General features: G+C 42.7%; 1 protein-coding gene across 5 annotated transcripts in view; it reads right to left on the minus strand.

The window, feature by feature from the left end:
- The window catches only part of PKIG (cAMP-dependent protein kinase inhibitor gamma), a 96,941-nt gene that overhangs the window by 35,526 nt on the left and 41,518 nt on the right, over window positions 1-19,897 (minus strand). The window contains exon 1 of one of the 5 annotated variants that reach the window (XM_032838539.1): window positions 7,790-7,809. The exons of the other annotated variants lie outside the window; for them this stretch is intronic. The gene's annotated coding sequence lies outside the window, so the exon portion shown is untranslated. Of the gene's footprint in view, window positions 1-7,789; window positions 7,810-19,897 lie in introns of those variants that run through there. 5 annotated transcript variants of the gene reach the window in all.

The following is a 19,897-nucleotide window of genomic DNA, read 5'->3' on the forward strand; positions in this document are numbered from 1 at the left end:
TATTTATTTATTATCTTTTTATATATTATTTATCTTATTACCTTTATTATTTATCTGCCGGGCCTTTATTCCAGAAGTCCAAGTGCACATCAGGAAATGAGCTGGGCCCTGGACAGGTCAGTTTGCCAAAATCACTCTCAGTGCTTTGTAATTTGAACAAAAGTAAAAGTAAGGAGCCCATTCATAAAAACACAGATACTGTTTTCTTCAACCACATACATTTTCTGACCCTCACCTGTAACACTGAGTAACTGTACCCCTGTCACAGAACCATGGAGAACAGACAAGGCCGGGCGCTCCTTCTGCCTTCGGACTGCCGACGACCGATGACAGCAGGGACACTGTGGCCTGGCGCCACGCTCTGTGCTGAGTGCTCTGGAGACACCACCTTCCATTAGCCTTTCACCTGGGAGGTGAGGGGCTTTAACAGCCCCTCCACTCACAGCTGCGGAGGCCGATGCTGCTGGGCCGACCGACCAGCACGAGGCTCACGGGACTAAGTGACAGAGCCTGGGCTCCTCGCCAGGGCTGCTGGGGCCCGGCCGGGATTCGCAGTCCCTTCCTCCGCTGCCTTCGGGAGGGTTTCCCTGCAGGAAAGCTGGCAGCTCGTCACAGCCCGTAGTCTCAGCTCCATCTGAAGAGGAAGGAAACTCCGCCTGCTCCTGCACACAGAGCCGGCCTGACGGGCTCAGACAGCCCCCCTGCCACAAGGCTGCCCTCAGTCCCCACCCCTCACCCCCGTCTGGAAGGTGTCTCCCCCTCTGATGTTCCGTAGGACTTTACTGTTCCTCTATCAAGAAACTTACCCTTTTCTCCTCTTTGAGGCTTATTTATTTCTGGACAGCTCTTACTTATGCTGCTGCTAGAATCTGAGCTTCTTATAGAAAAGCTCTGTTTAATTTATGAGCATTTTGTACATAGGAGACACTTATTAAAATAAGGAAGGCTATAAATAACGAAGACTTCTAACGGATGCTTACCATATGCCAGATAGTATTCTAACTGCTCTACAAAAATCATCTCATTTAACCCCCACGAGGGTCCTGTGAGGTAGGTCTTACTACCACCACCCGACCAACGAGGAGATTCTAGACCTGTCAGTCACGGAGCCCGTTCAGCTGGCAACTGACTGGCACCTGCTGAAAGGAGTATATGATGAATAAATTCTGGGCCCTGCGACTGACCTCCGAGTCCGAACAGCTGCTACAAAATGCAATGACCTCCTCACCCCATCCGAGGCAGGTTTCAGCTGTCATGCCATTTCAAACTCACTTATCCATTGAGAAGGACGCTGACTGAGACTTCAAGTTGTAATTACAGATTTTGTTTTCTTTCCAATTACAATTGTTTATTGGAAAGAAAGAAAGAAAGAAAGAAAGAACGAACAGAAAACAGGAAAATCATCCATCATTCAACCACCCAGAAATAACCAGTTAACTTCCTGGCATACAGACCCCAAAAGAGCCATACCTACACTGAAAATAATATTTGGGGGCACCTGGGAGGCTCAGCTGGTTAAGGTCCAAATCTTGATTTCAGCTCAGGTCTCGATCATGATTTCAAGCCCTGCACTGGGCTCCACCCTGTATGTGGAACCTACTTAGAAAAATAACACAAAAAAAATTTCTTTAAATCAGACACACAAATCATTTGGGGACAGAGAGGAGTCAATCCCACAAAAGATGACAAAGAAATGTTTGATGTTATTTTTTCTTCTGGATTTGGAGTACACTTGGCTGCTTTTTTTTTTTTTTTTTTAAGATTTCGTTTATTTATTTGACACAGAGAGAGAGACACACAGTGAGAGAGAGAGAGCACAAGCAGGGGGAGTGGTTGAGGGAGAAGCAGACTCTCCACTGAGCAGGGAACCCCATGTGGGGTTTGATCCCAGGACCCTGGGATCATGACCAGAGCCGAAGGCAGATGCTTAACGACTGAGCCACCCAGGCACCCCACCTGCCTGCTTTCTCTATAGGGTTTGATATCCAGAGGGTCCACCTCCTTGGCCCCCTCGGACGGCTGCTGATGTAGCCAGTGTGCCCAATGGAAGGATCCGGCAGAAGGGAAGCCTGATCCCAGAGAGTATGCACCCAAAAAATGGGTAAGTTCACAGAATACCTCCCTTCTAGTATGAGACTGGGCGTCCTTATCCTGTCCTTTAAAGGACCCCTCAGTCTCACTGCTGCTCAGGTGCCCTAAAGCCAACTATACCCATCAGTGTGGTACACAGAGCTCCTAGCAGTCTTCCAGGCAGGGCTGAGGCCTATGCGGCAAACAGACACCAATTCCAGAGGAAACGAAGGCCTATCTCCTAAAAGGAGGCTTTTATTATTGCTTACAATTGGGGGAAAAAAATTACAGAGCATTTGAGAAAACCAACAGCATGACAGAAACTAAAGTAAAGAGAAAATGGACTCTTTGTTTTTTTTTCAAGATTTTATTTATTTGACAGAGAGAGATCACAAGTAGGCAGAGAGGCAGGCAGAGGGATTGGGGGGAAGCAGGGTCCCTGCCAAGCAGAGAGCCCGATGTGGGGCTCGATCCCAGGACCCTGAGATCATGACCTGAGCCAAAGGCAGAGGCTTAACCCACTAAGCCACCCAGGTGACCCAAGAGAAAATGGACTCTTATGGGAAAGAAAATTCAGACAAGTGAAAACCTTTAAAAAAAAAATTCTTATGTTTTCAGAGAGATTCTGATGATATCATATCCACAAAATGAAATAAGTTGATAAAACTGGACTCTTGGAAATTAATAATATTAAATTAACAGGTCAGTAGAAAAACTGGAAATTAAGAAAAGGAAATCTTCCAAAATACAGTATAGGGAAAAAATATTTAAAGGATGAAAAAGAATTTTGATATAGAACAGTAATCCAGGAAATTCAACATCAGTCTGAAACAGGAATTCCAGAGAAAGAATACCAAGAAAAGTACAATAGGAAATTATCTAAGAAATCAGAAGGGAACATTCCTAGAGTCAAATGTTACATTTTTAAGACTTTAATTATTTGCGAGAGAGAGAAAGAGCACATGAGCAGTGGGGAGGGGTAGAGGGAGAGGAAGAAGCAGCCTCCCCACTGAGCAGGGAGCCCAAGGTGGGACTCAATCCCAGGACCCCGGGATCATGACCTGAGCTGAAGGCAGATGCTTAATTGACTGAGCCACCCAGGTAGCCCCAAAATTGCATCTTTAAACTGAAAAGTTTATCAAGTGCTGAGGAGAAGGGAAGAGTTGATCATGCCTGCATGTAGTCTCCTAACCTTTCAGAATTCAAAAGGAAAACAATCCTACATGTTTCTAGAGAGATAAACTGTTTCAAAAGAAAAGAATCAGACTGGTATCACACTTCTGAACAAGAATGGCTGCTTGAAGACACTGGAGCAACACTTTCGAAGGTAAACATTCTAGGGGCACCTGGGTGGCTCAGTGGGTTAAAGCCTCTGCCTTCAGCTCAGGTTATGATCTCAGGGTCCTGGGATCGAGCCCTGCATCGGGTTCTCTGCTCTGCAGGGACCCTGCTTCCCCCCAATCCCTCTGCCTGCCTCTCTGCCTACTTGTGATCTCTGTCAAATAAATAAAAATCTTAAAAAAAAAAAAAAAAAGGTAAACATTCTAAAGGAAAATGACTTGGAACCTAGAATTCATCCTCACCCAAACAAAATAAAGCCATTTTTGAGGCATACGAGGACTCAGGACTGTTTCTCTCTTATGCACTGTTTTCTCAGTAAACTCTTGGAGAATATGCTTCACCTAAATGAGGGTTTAAGTTATAAAGTAGGATTTGAAAGCAGGGATCTAACAAGAGAGATGGAAGGAATGCCAAGGCTGAAGATGAGGGCAGCTGTGGACCTCGAGAGCGCCAGACTGACTACCCGCGCGACGGTGGCAGCCTCTAGGAAAGCAGAGCTGAAAGACCCCCCCACACACACCCCGAGACAGGTCTGCAGAAAACTGTACTGAGAGTCCATGGGAAAACAAGGACAGCCTTTACAGGAAGAAACAAGGAAAACTGAGCATATTAAAGAAGCTGTTATTAGTCCAGGAAAAGTCATACAGAAAGGAAAAATAACCAGAAAGTTACTGGCTCAGCAGGAGATAGTATTTATGATGCCATAATGTTATAAAACACTGAAAACTGACTTAACCAAAAAACTGTGATATTCGGAGAAAAAGGTAAAGGAGAAGTGCGAAGGGGACTCTGGTGCTTGTGAAAAAGCTAAAGTCCCCCTGCTCCATCCTAGCAGGTCCGGAGGTAACACCTAAAACTGAAAAACGAAGAAAAAGCAGTATGGTAGTGTGTGGTTCTTGTTTGCATCTGAATGAAAAAATATGTGATCAGCGATTTCTGCAAGTAATAAGGGATTATTAATTATTTTATGTGTGATAATGGTAGTGTAGTTACGTTTTTAAAAAAGCAGTCCTTGTTCTCTTAGAGATACACGCTGAAGTAGCTATTAATGAAATGACATGATGTTTAAAACTTACTCCAAAATTATCCAGTAGCAGGGGGAAAAGTGGCCACAGGCATAGATGAAACAAGGCAGGTCGTGATTCTTTTTTTTTTTTTTTTTAATTTATTTGACAGACAGAGATCACAAGTAGGCAGAGAGGCAGGCAGAGAGAGAGGAAGGAAAGCAGGCTCCCTGCTGAGCAGAGAGCCCGATGTGGGGCTCGATCCCAGGACCCTGGGATCATGACCTGAGCTGAAGGCAGAGGCTTAACCCACTGAGCCACCCAGGCAGCCCCGGTCATGATTCTTGAAGCTTGGCTCATTATATTATTCGAATATTGTCCATGTTCTAAAATTTCCATAAGAAAATGTTCACAGAGAGAGAGAGCTGTATAAGCATATTATTTGGATATATGGAAGTAAGAGAACAGCCAGCCAGCAGGATCAAAAGTGTATACTCTTGGGACCAGGGCAGGAGGCAGGGCAGGAGGCAGGGGACTAGTGGGAGCAGGAGACAGCTGTTTTCAGTGCAAGTTTATAATGATATTTGATCTTAAAAAGAATAAAGCAAACCTATGTGCATGTGCCATTTTGACTAAAACAAAAATTTTAAAAATACGTATTTATTGGGGCGCCTGGGTGGCTCAGTGGGTTAAAGCCTCTGCCTTCAGCTCAGGTCATGATCCCAGGGTCCTGGGAGCCCACATAGGGCTCTCTGCTCAGCAGGGAGCCTGCATCCTTCTCTCTCTGCCTACTTGCGATCTCTGTCTGCCAAATAAATAAAATCTTAAAAAAAAAAAGTGTATTTATTTTTGAGAGAGGGAAAGAATAGGGGGAAGGGGCAGACAGAGAGGGAGAGAAAGAATCTCAAGCAGATTCCCTGTTGAGTGTTGAGCCTGATGTGGGGGGCTTGATCCCACCTCTGAGATCATGACCCGAGCTGAAATCAAGAGTAGGACAGTTAATGTGCTGAGCCACCCACCCAGATGCCCCAAAACACAATGCATTCAATTTTTTTGAAAAGATTTAATTTGTGAGACAGAGCATGAGCAGGGGGAAGGGCAGAACGACTTCCTGCCGAGTGCAGACCCTGACATGGGGCTCAATCCCAGGACCCCGAGATCACAACCTGAGCTGAAGTCAGACACTTAACTGACTGAGCCTCCCAGGTGCCCCAACACAATTAATTTTAAAAAGGAAATGGAAGGGGTGGCACGGTCAGCGCAGCATGCGACTCTTGATCTTAGGGTTGTGAGTTCGAGCCCCAAGGGTGTAGAGATCACTTAAAAAAAAAAAAAAAGAAACGGAGGGTTAAAAACGGAAGTCACCTCAGGTGAAGGGGTAAGCAGGAAACTGATGCTTTTTTGGACTTGCAGGTTTTTCAACTGATGTTCCTATATTATGATTTTTAGAAAATATTATCTATTTTTATTAGTTATTGCCATCAGCTTTTAACTGGGCCTTTTGCTAATCTCAACGTTTACAAACTGAATCTGTTTCTCCAGGTAAAGAATCCTGAATAACTCAGAGGGAGTATCTCCACATTAAATGTAATAATAATTATTACTGCAGTTTAATAATTATCTACCATTTGTCAGTGCTTTATATAGGTTATTTCTAATCTTTATAACACTGTTGGAAGACTGATATCATATTCCCATTTTACAGATGGTAAGATTAAGGGTGAGAGACACATCAGCCGCGTGCTTGAGGTTACAGAGCAGAAGGCCAAGCTTGAGACTCTTCCCACTACCCTATCTCTCCTTCACAGCCCACTGGTTTGGGACAGTCCAGAACGTACTTTTGCATCCATTTTGTCATCCGATCCATGAAGCGGGAGAGACAGAATTATCTCTACCTGACAGATGAAGAATGAAAGCTGAAAGTCAGGTAACTTGCTGAAGAGTCCAGGTTTCCCGTTCCTTAACTCAGGACTTCTCTGTCATCCCCATCATCTGTCCCCTCTACAACACAGTGCTGTTTTCATAACCTCCTCAGAGGCATGTGACATAAGAGTCACTGTAAATGAATGCAGTTGAAGCAGGAATTTTAAAAAGAGACTTATTTTTTCCAAAGGAAATATAGTAATAAACCATGGAATGTCCTTAGTTGCTCTAACGTCAGCATTTTACTCGAGTCCTCAAAGGGGTTCTTAAAATGTCAGCAGCCTGTCTTCCTGGCAGAGGGAGATGGGCGGCTGGCAGGGGCAGCCGGCAGCAGTTCTGACAACCTGTGCCACGTTTCTCGGCTCCAAAAGAAGGGAATGAGCCAGGCATGCTTTGGCCCTGGAAAAAAAAAAGTATGTCTCCATCTCCTAAATCTACTTACATCAGTGGCCATGTGGCCCCAGGGCTTTCGATAGTTGCCAGGAAGCTTAGATCCGTGCTACTCTCGAGCAGAGCAGTTCATAAAGCTGTATGACAGGCTGGGGTGGGGGGTAGGGGGTGGGGATCCCAAAGTGGGGAACTGAAGGGCTTGAATGTCTGTCCTCTGGTCATCTCCAACCCTGGGTAGCTGATGGCCCTGCCTGGCAAAGAAGCAGACTAAGAGCTGGGCCCAGGGGCCATGAACTTGGCTTAAGAGCCTGTTCCCTGGCTGTTCTGGCATCTGAACAATGGCCAAGCAGCAGCTAGGGGGAAGGAGCTGTTTACTCGAGTTCAAACTATTTATAGGACCAGCAATCTGCACATATTTGGATGACAAATCTCTGGGTTGCAAGTGAGCCATGCTTTGCTCCTGGACAATTTCATCAAACACACTCCCTCCCCACGCCGCCCCCGGGCCCCTTCGTGTTGCCCTTAGGATGTTTTATTTAAATTGCTGAGTTAAAAAAAAAAAAATCAAGATCATAAAAAGAAATCACATTTTAGGAACAAGCGACTTTTAATCCATTTGCCTAGGAGCTTAAACTACATAGTATCATTTTCTTTCAGGCTAGAATCAGAGATTAAATTCTAATACATGCGTAAATTTTAAAAATAAGACAAATTGAAACAGTATCTGCATGAGCTCTGTAATTTCACAGGTACTCGATCACTGTAATGATGCTGAGCCCCAGTCAAGCCCTGCAAAAAGGAATGTTTCCGACAATGGTTCTAAGACGATAAAAGGCCCCACAGAACAGATCCACAAACGCTATGCAACCCGATCCACGTTACAGCCAAACAGAGGAGGCCCTACACCCCGAGGGTGCCCGTAATGCCGCTGCCCCCAGCGTGTGCCACCCAGGAAGGGGTCTGACTGGAACAAAAAGACGTACAGAGCCTTCCGCACCATTTCAACACACAAAAGTTTACGGTACCCTTGCCAACGCATTTGTTTGGAAAAACCAGCGTACCTCCAAATGCTGCCTTGTTTTTACAGCAAAGGCAATGCTGATCAGCCGCCTCCCCTGAACCAGGCACTGCCTCATTCCGAAAGGGAGATGTGGATGGTAATCGACATGCATGCCCCCGCTAACATGCTGGCGGCCTCCAGCCCCATCGCCCAATCGGGCAGGAACTGGTGCAGAGAGAAAGGGCGCTGAGTGAGAAGAAAGGTTTAGAGTACAGGGGGTGATGCTGGACAATTAAAGAGATTCCTCCAAGGGACCAACTTGTTTCCTTATTTTTAACCCCTGCTAACGAAGCTCTTTAGAAGACAAACACGGAATGTCTCCAAGATAATCTTTAGATTAACCCCACTTTTTTTTTCCCCCAAAGATTTTATTTACTTATTTGTTTGACAGAAAGAGAGAGCATGAGAGAGGAAACAGAAGCAGGGGGAGTAGGAGAGGGAAAAGCAGGCTTCCCACCCGCGTGGAGCCCGACCTGGGGCTTGATCCCAGGACTTCGGGATCATGACCTGAGCTGAAGGCAGACGCTTAATGACTGAGCCATCCAGGTGCCCCTAGATTAAACCCACTTTTTAAAAAATCAGGAGAAAAGTAAAAGTGGTAAAAGGGTGAAGGAAAGAAGCACGTTTATATAGAGAGGGAATGTAAATTATTTTAGAAATATTTTGCTGATCAGTTGGTAATATTTGGGCAATATGTGACTAAAGGCTTTTATGTATGTAATTTTGATCCCATGAGTCTACTTCCAGGAATTTAAACAATATCCTCATCATTCAGACCTTAGCTAAAATGTCACCTCTTGGGGACTTCTCCAACCCACTCAACCTAGGGTAACTACCCATCTACCTATCACATCACTTTCCTTTTTAAAAGATTTTATTTATTTATTTGAGAGAGCGAGCACCCAAGTGGGGGGAGAGTCAGAGGGAGAGGGAGAAGCAGACTCCTTGATGAGCATGGAACCTGATGCAAGACTCGATTTCAGGACCCTGAGATCATGACCTGAGCCAAAGGCAGATGCCCAACTGAGCCATCCAGGTAACCCAGATCACTTTCTTTTAATTGTCTGCACAGCGCTGCCATTTTTCTTATCCATTAATTTCTGTACTGTTCATCCTCACTGCCATTCCCTACCACCCACACTAAAATGTTAGCTTTATAGGAGCAGGGACCAGGTTTGTCAAATGTACTGTTTTCTTCCTATGTGCTGGGTACTAGCCGCAGATGTTACATGCGTCATCTCATTCAGTCCTCATAGCCGTATGAGGTTTGTTATTATCCCATTCTACAGATGAGCAAACTGAGGCACAGTTTTAAGTCTAGTGAGTGGCCAGCAAATGGCAGTGGGAATATGAACACTGCTGTGTATGACCACAAAGCCTTTGCTCTTAACTGCCTCCCTCAAAACGAGCCAGAAGTTTCAAACTACACACTTTTTGACCAAGCATTACAGTTCTGGAAATTTGTTATGTGGAGATAATCAGACAAGAACAACGGTGAGATACATTTTTATTTACTGCAGGCTGCTTACAGAAGCAAATATTGGAAATATGTTTAGGCAAGTCATCAGTTAGCTATAAGCCTCAAGTTTACTTTTTGGTAAACAGGAGGCCCCATCTCAGAGATACTGTGAAGATTTAATGAGACAGAGCACAGTACATGGCTCATAGTCAGGGTTTTACTGTTTGCTATATGCATTTACATCTCTAAAAGGATACACAAGAAACCAAATTGTTATCAGAGGCCATCTCTGGACAGCAGGATTATGGGAGAGGGCTTTCATTAACTAAATTGTGTACTTCCACATTGGTCTAATTTTTATAAAATTCATACTGATGTCATAGTCATAAAAAATAAATATATTACTACTAAAAAAATAAAAAAGAATATGAAGGGGCACCTGGGTGACTCAGTTGGTTAAGTGTCTGCCTTCGGCTCGGGTCATGATCTCTCAGGGTCTCAGGGTCTCTCGAGCCCCACGTCTTGGCTCTCTGTTCAGAGGAGAGCCTTTTTCTCCCTCTCTCTCTACTACTCCCTCTGCTTGTGCTCTCTCGCTCTCTGTGTCAAATAAATAAAATCTTAGAAAAAGGGGCACCTGGGTGGCTCAGTGGGTTAAAGCCTCTGCCTTCGGCTCAGGTCATGATCTCAGGGTCCTGGGATCGAGCCCCACATCGGGCTCTCTGCTCAGCAAGGAGCCTGCTTCCTCCTCTCTCTCTGCCTGCCTCCTTGCCTACTTGTGATCTCTGTCTGTCAGATAAATAAATAAAAAAAAAAATCAAAAAAAAAAAAAATCTTAGAAAAAAAAAAAAACATGAAGAAAAAGTTAAAGAAACTTGGAGAAGAAAACTCAGTTTGTGGGCCAGTGAGGGAAATTAGTTTAGTAGATCTCAAACTAAAAATGTTCCTCCTCTTTTGCGCTATGAAGGAACAAGATCTTCAGTGGGCTTATGGGTCCTACCCCACTGCAAAGGCCTGCATTCACAGTGAAGTCAGAGAGATTTTTAATAAGAACTCAGACCTACAGAATTTACTCAGATGGATTCAAGAAATTTGAAAGGATGCTAAAATATATATATAAATATATTTTTTATATTTTATATTTATAAATTTTTTATATTTTATATTTATAAATATAAAATGAAAGAAAATCTTTATAGCCACATCTGCCTTCTAAAGAGAAAGACTGTCAAATATGAGGCCCTTTTAGCTACCAGCCACCTTTTTGAGTTCAGCCATGCAAAAAAACAACAGAAATAAAAGCCAAAGGTTGCCAAGTTGCTCTGCACGATAAATAAAGAAGAACTGAATTCCAGGGGGAATCTGTGAGGAATAAAAGAAGGGGAAGGAGCAAGGACCCAGGGAGATGCCAGAGGTCCAGGGTCTGGGGTTCCCAAACCACCAGCAAAGCTGGTAACAATTAAAATTCTTTTTGTGAGTGTATTCCTTGTTCTTGGTGGAAACCAGGAAGGGACCAAGTTTCAATTTTGAACTGATAGGCTGAGAAACAGAGGAAGAGGAGGCAGAGATGACCCAGAGAACACCTTCACCCCCTAGGAACCTGCAGAATCTTGGGGGAAACCTCAGATTTCTACATGGCAAGAAACAAGGGGTCAAGCTGATCTTATCTAGATCTTAAAGTGCTAACACTTCAGAGTTTATATGGTTTATTTATCAAGAGGGATATTTATTTATCAAGGACAAATTGATATGTATGTGGGCACAAAAATAAATTAACTCGACTACTCTTCCACACCACTGAAAAGCTTTTCACAGTTTGTGTGGTGTTGCTAACTCATTTTAGGTCACGTATTCCTTTGAGATGTGATGAAAGCTAAGATCCTGCTCTTTGGAAAATGTGTATCATTTCAAGGGGTCTGCGGACCTCTCTGGAGGCCATCTCTGGGAAATTCACTATAGGGAGACTAACAGCATTGATGGTCATTGCTTGTTGTTGACAATGGGTACCCCAAGTCACCTTGCAGTTTATGCAGAAAATATAAGAACACCGCTGACATTCATTGATTTATAAACATAATACACATAATCCTGAAGGTATAAACAATGCAATGTGATCTCTGTACTGATTTATAGTTAACTGAGGGAAGGAAAGACAACAGACTGCTACAATAGGGTGGGATAAGTCAGACTGTACATTTCAGACTAAACTCACCCCTCCACTTCCTTTTTGGCCCTAGAACTCACTAACTACAAATGGAACAACAGGTGGAAATGAGTGACATGAATACAGAGTACAAGCAGAGGAAATCAACAAGAGGCCAGGACACTGGGGCTGTTTATTTTATTTAAAGATTTTATTTATTTATTGGACAGAGAGAGACACAGTGAAAGAGGGAACACAAGCAGGGGGAGTGGGAGAGGGAAAAGCAGGCTTGCTGCTGAGCAGGGAGTCACATGTGGGGCTCCATCCCAGGACCCTGAGATCATGACCTGAGCCAAAGACAGACACTTAATGACTGAGCACCTCAGGTGCCCCTGGGGCTATTTTATTTATTTATTTATTTATTATTTTAAAAAATATTTTATTTATTCACTTGACAGAGAGACAGAAAGAGGACACAAGTAGGCAGAGTGGCAGGCAGAGGGAGAGGGAGAAGCACGCTCTCTGCTGAGCAGGAAGGCCGATGCGGGGCTCGATCCCGGCATTCTGGAATCATGACCTGAGCTGCAAGCAGCCACTTAATTGACTGAGCCGCCCAGGTGCCCCTTTTTTTTTTTTTTTTTAAAGATCCTGGGGCCATTTTAAATAGCCAGCCTGATATTCTGTGGCCTTTGATTTCCCTGTGTCTGCATACAAATATCTCCAAAATCCAAACCAAGCCAAAACAAAACAAAAAAACAAGAGTTCTTTTCCTTAATAAACAGTAACCATGGATACTTTTTTAAATGCCACTTTAAGAAAAAGGAATTGACAAACTGAGATTGTTCTGAAAACTCATCTATGCTAAGAGAAATCTACCATCCACATTGCTGGTTTGCATTGTTAGATCAGTAAATATTTATTGAGTTCTGAAATAATCATGTCTGCTGTTCGCATTACATAAGAACTTTCACTCGAGATTGTCTCATTTCTTCTGAAAACCATCTTGTTGTAAATGCTTACATTCAAGGGCATGATGACTTGGTAATTTACAGCTTGTTAAGTCCTGTAGCCAACATCAAAATACAGACCTACCTACCTTTTCCTAAACTCCCAGGGAAAATGACAGCCGTGCCAGACACAGGAGGGGCAGAGGAGGTAACAGCCTTGAAGGATAGAGTGGAGAGAATATGTTAATGTAGCACCAGGATAAGCTTGGGTGTTGAAATCAGATGCACTTGGGAAAAAATCCTAGCTCCCTCCCCAACTTACGAGCTATGTGATCTCAGGCAAATCACTTGATCTCTCTGAATTCTGAGATCTCATTTGTAAAATGAAGACAATAATAGCATCTATCTCATCTGAATGTAGGAAGGTAGAGGGAGGAAAGGAGGGAGAGTATAATGAATGGATGCTAATTTATCTTTTACAGAGGAGAATCAGAGACAGCGAAGGCATCAGGACTGACTGACATTTCAGCCAACATGATGGATTAAATATCCCCAAACCTTCCTGCCATCACCCTAGCAAATATGTCGAATGCATGCCTGAGCTTAAGAGCCTGCATGGGAAGTTTTCTGAGGTCAAACAAGCACAAGTCCGGCAAGATAAGATAAGCACCAGAAGGTTTAAAGACATTTGCCATTAAATGATACAAAGCTACTTTAAAGTTAACTGTCTAAAATCACAAATAAAGAAAAAATATGTATGTGTGTGTGTGTGTGTGTGTGTGTGTGTGTGTGTGTGTGTGTGTGAATCTTATTTACAATTTTGGAGGTAATCCCCACAATTACCAAAAACCTCTAAAGTAATAAAGAAGTGATGACGCCTGGGTGGCTCAGACATTAAGTGTCTGCGTTTGGCTCAGGTCAGGATCCCAGGACCCTGGGATGGAGCCCTGCATTGCATAGGGCTCCCTGCTCAGCGGGAAGCCTGCTTTTCCCTCTCCCACTCCCCCTGCTTGTGTTCCCTCTCTCACCATCTCTCTCTGTCAAATAAATAAATAAAATCTCGAAAGAAAGAAAGGGAGGGAGGGAGGGAGGCTTTCAGGAGGAAGCTGGGTAAGTGAGGAGGGAGACTCTCCCCCACCCTTTTTTGCTTATATCTTTCTCTTCTATCTAGGTGTTTATTTGTATGTACAAGTATTTACTTTTCTAACTTTTGTTAAATTGGCAAAGGAAGGAAGGTTGGTGGAACTCTGCCATCACCCACCATAAAAAGTAGTAATGGGATGAATAACATAAAAATGAATTTCAGAAGAAAAAAAAAATCAGTCTTAAGGTGACTGGAGAAGGTATTCTCCTCTAAACGTACCTCATCAAAGATTTCTTTTGAATGATAACACCCAGTGTTGTAGAGATACGGGAAAATTGTGGTTAGGAATGAAAAATAGTACAACAGTCCTAAAACGCAATTTGACAACATGTACTGAAATCCTTAAAACACTTCCCCCTCCCCCGGGGAGGGGCGGAATATGGAAACTTTCTGTACTTTGTGCTCTGTTTTACTTGAACCTAAAACTAGTCTAAAAAATAAAGTTTACTGATTAAAAAATATGTATACATGCCCTTTAACCAGGTCATGTGACTTCTAGGGCTTTATCCTGCAAGAGATCATTATGGGGATGTTTGTAAAGACTGGACTCAGGGTGCTGACTCACAGTGCACAATTAGCGAGTGGCAAATACATTTTGGTACACCTGCAGAATGGCATACTATGCAGTTACCATGTGATGCTATAGAAGAGTATCTCACAGCATGAGAAAAATAGTCTCTATATATTATATTATATATATGATATAGTGTATATAATAGGGGCTCATGGTTGTAAAGAAAAATTCTGCATAAAAAAATAACTGAGGAACCTAGTAGTAACACTGCAGGTAATTTTTATTTTCTTCTTTTGGTTTGTTAGCTTTTTATTTCATTTAAAAAAAAATTAGGGGCTCCTGGGTGACTCAGTGGGTTAAAGCCTCTGCCTTCGGCTGGGGTCATGATCCTAGAGTCCTGGGATCAAGCCCCGCATGGGGCTCTCTGCTTGGCGGGGAGCCTGCTTCCTCCTCTCTCTCGCTCTGCCGGCCTCTCTGTCTACTTGTGATCTCTGTCAAATAAATAAAGAAAATCTTTAAAAAAAAAATTTTAGAGATTTTATTTACTTGAGAGCAAGCGAGAGTGAGAGAGCGCACAGAGGCAGAGGGAGAAGCAGACTCCCCACTGAGCACCGAGCTGGATGTGGGGCTGGATCCCAGGACCCTGAGATCATGACCTGAGCTGAAGGCAGACACTTAACCAACTGAGCCACCACAGGAGCCCTAGTTTGTTGGCATTTTAATGTTTTCCGCAAAGCACTCTTTTTGTAATAAAAATATAGTATTCTATAAAAGAAAAAATATAAAAAGCTATTTTTTTTAAAGATCTTATTTATTGATTTGACAGAGAGAGATCACAAGTAGACAGAGAGGCAGGCAGAGAGAGAGAGAGAGGGAAGCAGGCTCCCTGCTGAGCAGAGACCCCCCCCGATGCGGGACTCGATCCCAGGACCCTGAGATCATGACCTGAGCCGAAGGCAGTGGCTTAACCCACTAAGCCACCCAGGCGCCCCTAAAAAGCTATTTTTAAGTTCCTTTGGGCAATACATACCAAGAAAAGAAAAAGGAAATAAAATCAGAAAGAAAAAGGAGGATCTTTAATAAAGCAAGATGGAGAGGGGAGGGAAGGGGGCAAGATCCTGTGGGATGGAAATGCCCTGGGCAGCCTCTGGGCTCCTCAGCCACAGCCCTTCTTCCAAATCTTTGATGGGAAAACCACAGAAAAAGGACCCCAGAGCTTTCTTCTCATTTCCCATGACTGATCACATTGCTTCTGACAGGTGGATGGTAGGCAGACATCCAGTGGATTTCAGTACAATGAAAGATGAGATCAAGAACAAGGCTATTAGCCCACAGAACTAAAGGTAACCTCAAACTAATGTGCACCAATGCCATGATTTCTAACCACAGAGATGATTATTTATGCAGAGCTGCAAAGAAGCTATTGTGTCCACAGATGAAAATTCTTAGCCAGGAAAAGATTCCAGGCCTGAAGCAGAGCAGTCTTTTAAAAGAGAACAGCCTTGCAGAAGATAAAAGGGATTCTTCCATCCCCCCTTGGGGAGGACTGAGGCTGTTGGCCCAGAGATAAAATGACTCTGTACAAACTGATGCTGAAGTTTCTAAAAAGACCCAGTAAGGAAAACAAAGAGAAAGATGATGTGCTTGAAGATTAATTTAAGCAGCAACAAATTAGACAGAAACCAGAGGAAGCTGACTGAAAGGCTCATTAATAGTGTGAATCTGAAGGAAGAAAATCAGATGGGACAATAATACTGGAAATGCTCCATTCCGTGGACCCTATGACAAGAGAACCAGACTATTGCCTTGTAAGATAGGGCATTAAAAACAGAAGCCTTCCGTGTGAACTAACTATATTATATGGGCTCAAAGAAGAGAACAAAGTCATACCTGAATCACAGTCCCTACAATTCTTTTGCACCCTAACTACTTCTCTGTACTAACTCCATATTGTGCAAATATCACCGAGGATAATTCTGATTTCATCTGGCTTAACATATAGGGAAGACTGATCTTGCAAGCACTTGCCAGCATCCATTAGTTTCTGGCCATATCCCCAAATTATCCATATGTTTTCGCAGAGAGTTTACTGGCTGTCTAACAATAGAATCCTCTGTGAGCTGGAGATAACATCATCTGAAGCTAAGGACTAGAAGAGGCACTTAACAGAGCAAAAGGCAAAATAAAATAAAATAAAATAAAATAAAATTCAATTACAGACGTTGAGCCAAATAGGCCCTTTGGACTGGAGCAATGAAGACAAGTCTTCAACAAAGAATGCTGCACTGATTAACCCCTGCTTGCCAGCCGAGGCTTGTGACGGAAAGGGCTGGAAGGTCTGAAAGGAACCTTGTTGAGAACATCATCTAACTCCAGGAGCTCCAAGAGGCCCATTATGAATGGCAGGGCACTGACTGCTGGCCCAGGCCCTCACGATGCTCTTACTTGGGGAGTATCTTTCTGAACAAGGAACTGATAAGGAACTTGCCCAGCAAGTAATCCCTGTTACAACTGTCCGACTCTTTAAACAGCCATAAACAATGTGTAAACAGATGCATATAGTGTATTACAGTAACACTTCACTTACCAAAACAAGTGGCAGGCTACAATTTGCCAATTCCCGCAATAGAGGATGGGATGCTGGTCGCCGATAGCATGAAATGTTGAAAGAGTTTTAAAAATAATCACCTACAGTCATGAGAAGTGAAGTTCAAATTGAAGGCAAAGCTATTCCAAGCTCAGTAGTAGCTCCTCCAGACCCACGAGGGGCATGAGGAAGAAACAGATCAGGAATTGGGTCTACTGCTTCTAATTGCACTGGAGACCTTCAAGGCCATTTTAAGCTCATGTTCCAGGGCTATTCTGGAGCACAGTTTCTTTTTTCTTTTCTTTTTTTTTTTTAAGACTTTATTTATTTATTTGACACAGAGAGAGGCCACAAGTAGGCAGAGAGAGAGGCAGGCAGAAACAGAGAGGGGAAGCAGGCTCTCTGCTGAGCAGAGAGCCCGAGCTCAGGACCCCGAGATCATGACCTGAGCCGAAGGCAGAGGCCCAACCCACTGAGCCACCCAGGGCCCTGGAGCATAGCTTCTAATGTCCAGTATCTAATGCCACGTGTGCTGAAGAAGTGAGTCAAGGCAGCAGTGGTGTTTTCCCTAAAACAATCCCTCTTAGTGTGGCTGGACATTTCTTATGGAAATATCATCCCTGATTGCTTTGTTTCCATCTGGGTAAACATTCAAGCCCAGATCTATTAGCTTCCCCTGCCCCCAGATTCTGCGAACTATCTTCCTACTTAAACCAGAGGGACTGGATTTTGTCCTTTGCTCTGAAGAACCCTGACCAATATGATATGCCACCAACAAGCATCTCTATTATAGAACCCAGCATAGTACATTATCATTACTTGTGATATTTCTGTCTCCTTAGCTGACGGAGAAAGTATTTTACTCATTTCTGTAGGCCCACTACCCTAGCACAAATGCCAGGCAAAACAGAAGGCACCTAATAAATGAGTGTAGATGGACAGAAAAAAAACCCACAAAAAGATGGAAACCGTGTCTTCAGAGTGGAGAGATGAGTTATTTTTAAATGATGTTGTAATGTATTTTCTTAAGAGCCTCACTTGGTCGAAGTTACTATTGTCCATCCAAGACCAAGTAGCACAGTAATTTTCATGCCCAGGACCGCAAGTCCCACTGAAGAAAAATGATTTCTAATTCTCTTTATTTCCACTGCTAAGTTTGAAATGAATTTCAAAGGTTTGGAAGATTCTTTAAGACTTATGCTGGAACAATGACAGGAATGTGATATCATGATCAAGAAGGTGTGATTCCTCCTGTGCTCACAACCTGTCTTTTATTATATATGGAGAGTTACAGAAAGTTAAAGAAAGATCACTGGAGGAGGTGGATTTGGGACCAGACAAACACAACCACAAAGGAAAGCCCTTGGAAGCAATAATCATAAAAATAATGACTAGAATGCACTGTGACTCATACTACATCACATTTTAGAGAGAGCTTAAAAGTGAAATGAAGCTGTGCCCTTTTGTACATCAGAAAACAGCCACTTTATTGTTTGTTTGTTTGCTTTTAGAAAACAGCCACTTTAACATGGAATAAAAGCGAATCAAAAGTGTAACATCATGAGGCCTCCTAGTACTGCAGTAATGGAAAGTTTTGAGAAATGATATGTAATACTGGAAAAGCATTCAGTTTAAAACTATTTTTCCCACCTGCTGTGGGAAAAAGGGAGCTCTGGCTTCAGGTGCTCGTTCCAGTGAAAGGAATTCCATATCCTAAAAGACGATCAGGACTCTATCAGACCCCTCTCACCAAAGTCAAAATTCATCTCTCCATCTGCCTGAGAAAGGTAAGGTTAATAAGATGTCTCTTAAGACATCACACATACAAAAAACAACTTCCAATGGATCTACAGATTTAAATGCAAAAATATCAAACCACATAAGTATTAGAAAAATACACGACACAATGTTTTGTAGCCTCACAATGTGGAAGGCCATTCCAAGTATGAAATAAAACCCAGAAGTCATTAAAGAAAAGAGTGATAAATTTTACTGTATACAAATAAAAATATTTTGCGTGGCAAAAATCATGATCAGCAAAGTAAAAATCATAAGTCAAACTGGGAAAAATTACATTTCATAGCATGAATAGCCTATTTCCTTAATCTACAAAGAGTTTCTAGAAATTGGTAAGACAAAGACCAACAACCTAAGGAGGAAATAAGCCCAGAATATGAACAGGGAATTTAGAGAGATGTAAATACATATGGCTCTGACTGTATGAAAAGTGCTTCACCTTAGTTGATATTTTATTTTTCATCTACCATTGGAGAGGATCAAAAAGTCTAACACAGGGCGCCTGGGTGGCTCAGTTGGTTGAGCAACTGCCTTCGGCTCAGGTCATGATCCCGGACTTCCAGGATCGAGTCCCACATCGGGCTCCCAGCTCCTTGGGGAGTCTGCTTCTCCCTCTGACCTTCTCCTCTCTCATGCTCTCTCGCACTCATTCTCCCTCAAATAAATAAATAAAATCTTAAAAAAAAAAAAGTCTAACACACTAATGTTCAAAAACAGTAATTCTCATCCATTGCTGATAGAGTCATACATTGGTATAGTATCATTTGGCAATGAATACAAAAAATTCACATATCATCTGCCGTGGCAGATCCGCTTTCAGGGATTTATCAGAAAGGCATACTTCCAAAAATGTGAAATATGTATTCATTATAGCAAAAGATTAGAAATCATCTAAACATTCATAAGAGGGAGGTTAAATAAAATCAAGGTACTTCCAAAAGAAGCCTATACACCCATAATAATTTAGATACACAGTGATATTTAATGATACAAAAATAATTCCAAAAAACGTATATTTGGGGGTGCCTGCGTGGCTCAGTGGGTTAAAGCCTCTGCCTTCGGTTCAGGTCATGATCTCAGGGTCCTGGGATCGAGCCCCACATCAGGCTCTCTGCTCAGTGGCGAGCCTGCTTCCTCCTCTCTCCTTCTCTGCCTGACTCTCTGCCTACTTGTGATCTCTCTCTGCCAAATAAATAACTAAAATCTTTAAAAAAAGACAAAAAAACCCCGTATATTTTACAAGCCTGATGTAGAAAAATATGAACAGTATACTACCTACTTCATAGTAAGGAAAGAAACAAATATGTGTATTTACTTTTATACACATGGACTATTTCTAGGATGCATGAAAAACTGGAAATGGTAGGTCTCTCTAGGGTAGCTGAAGGATAAGGATGACAGATTTTTCTTTTTTCTTTTTAGGATCCAACTAGAACCCTGCTTCTTGAATCTGATGGTTTTAGTTCTTAAATCCCTTCTAATCTAGAATAGCACACCATGTCTTATGAAGAACCAATGTCT

The sequence above is a fragment of the Lontra canadensis genome, unplaced genomic scaffold (assembly GCF_010015895.1).
Source record: "Lontra canadensis isolate GAN:19392208 unplaced genomic scaffold, GSC_riverotter_1.0 scaffold105, whole genome shotgun sequence".
NCBI lineage: Eukaryota > Metazoa > Chordata > Mammalia > Carnivora > Mustelidae > Lontra > Lontra canadensis.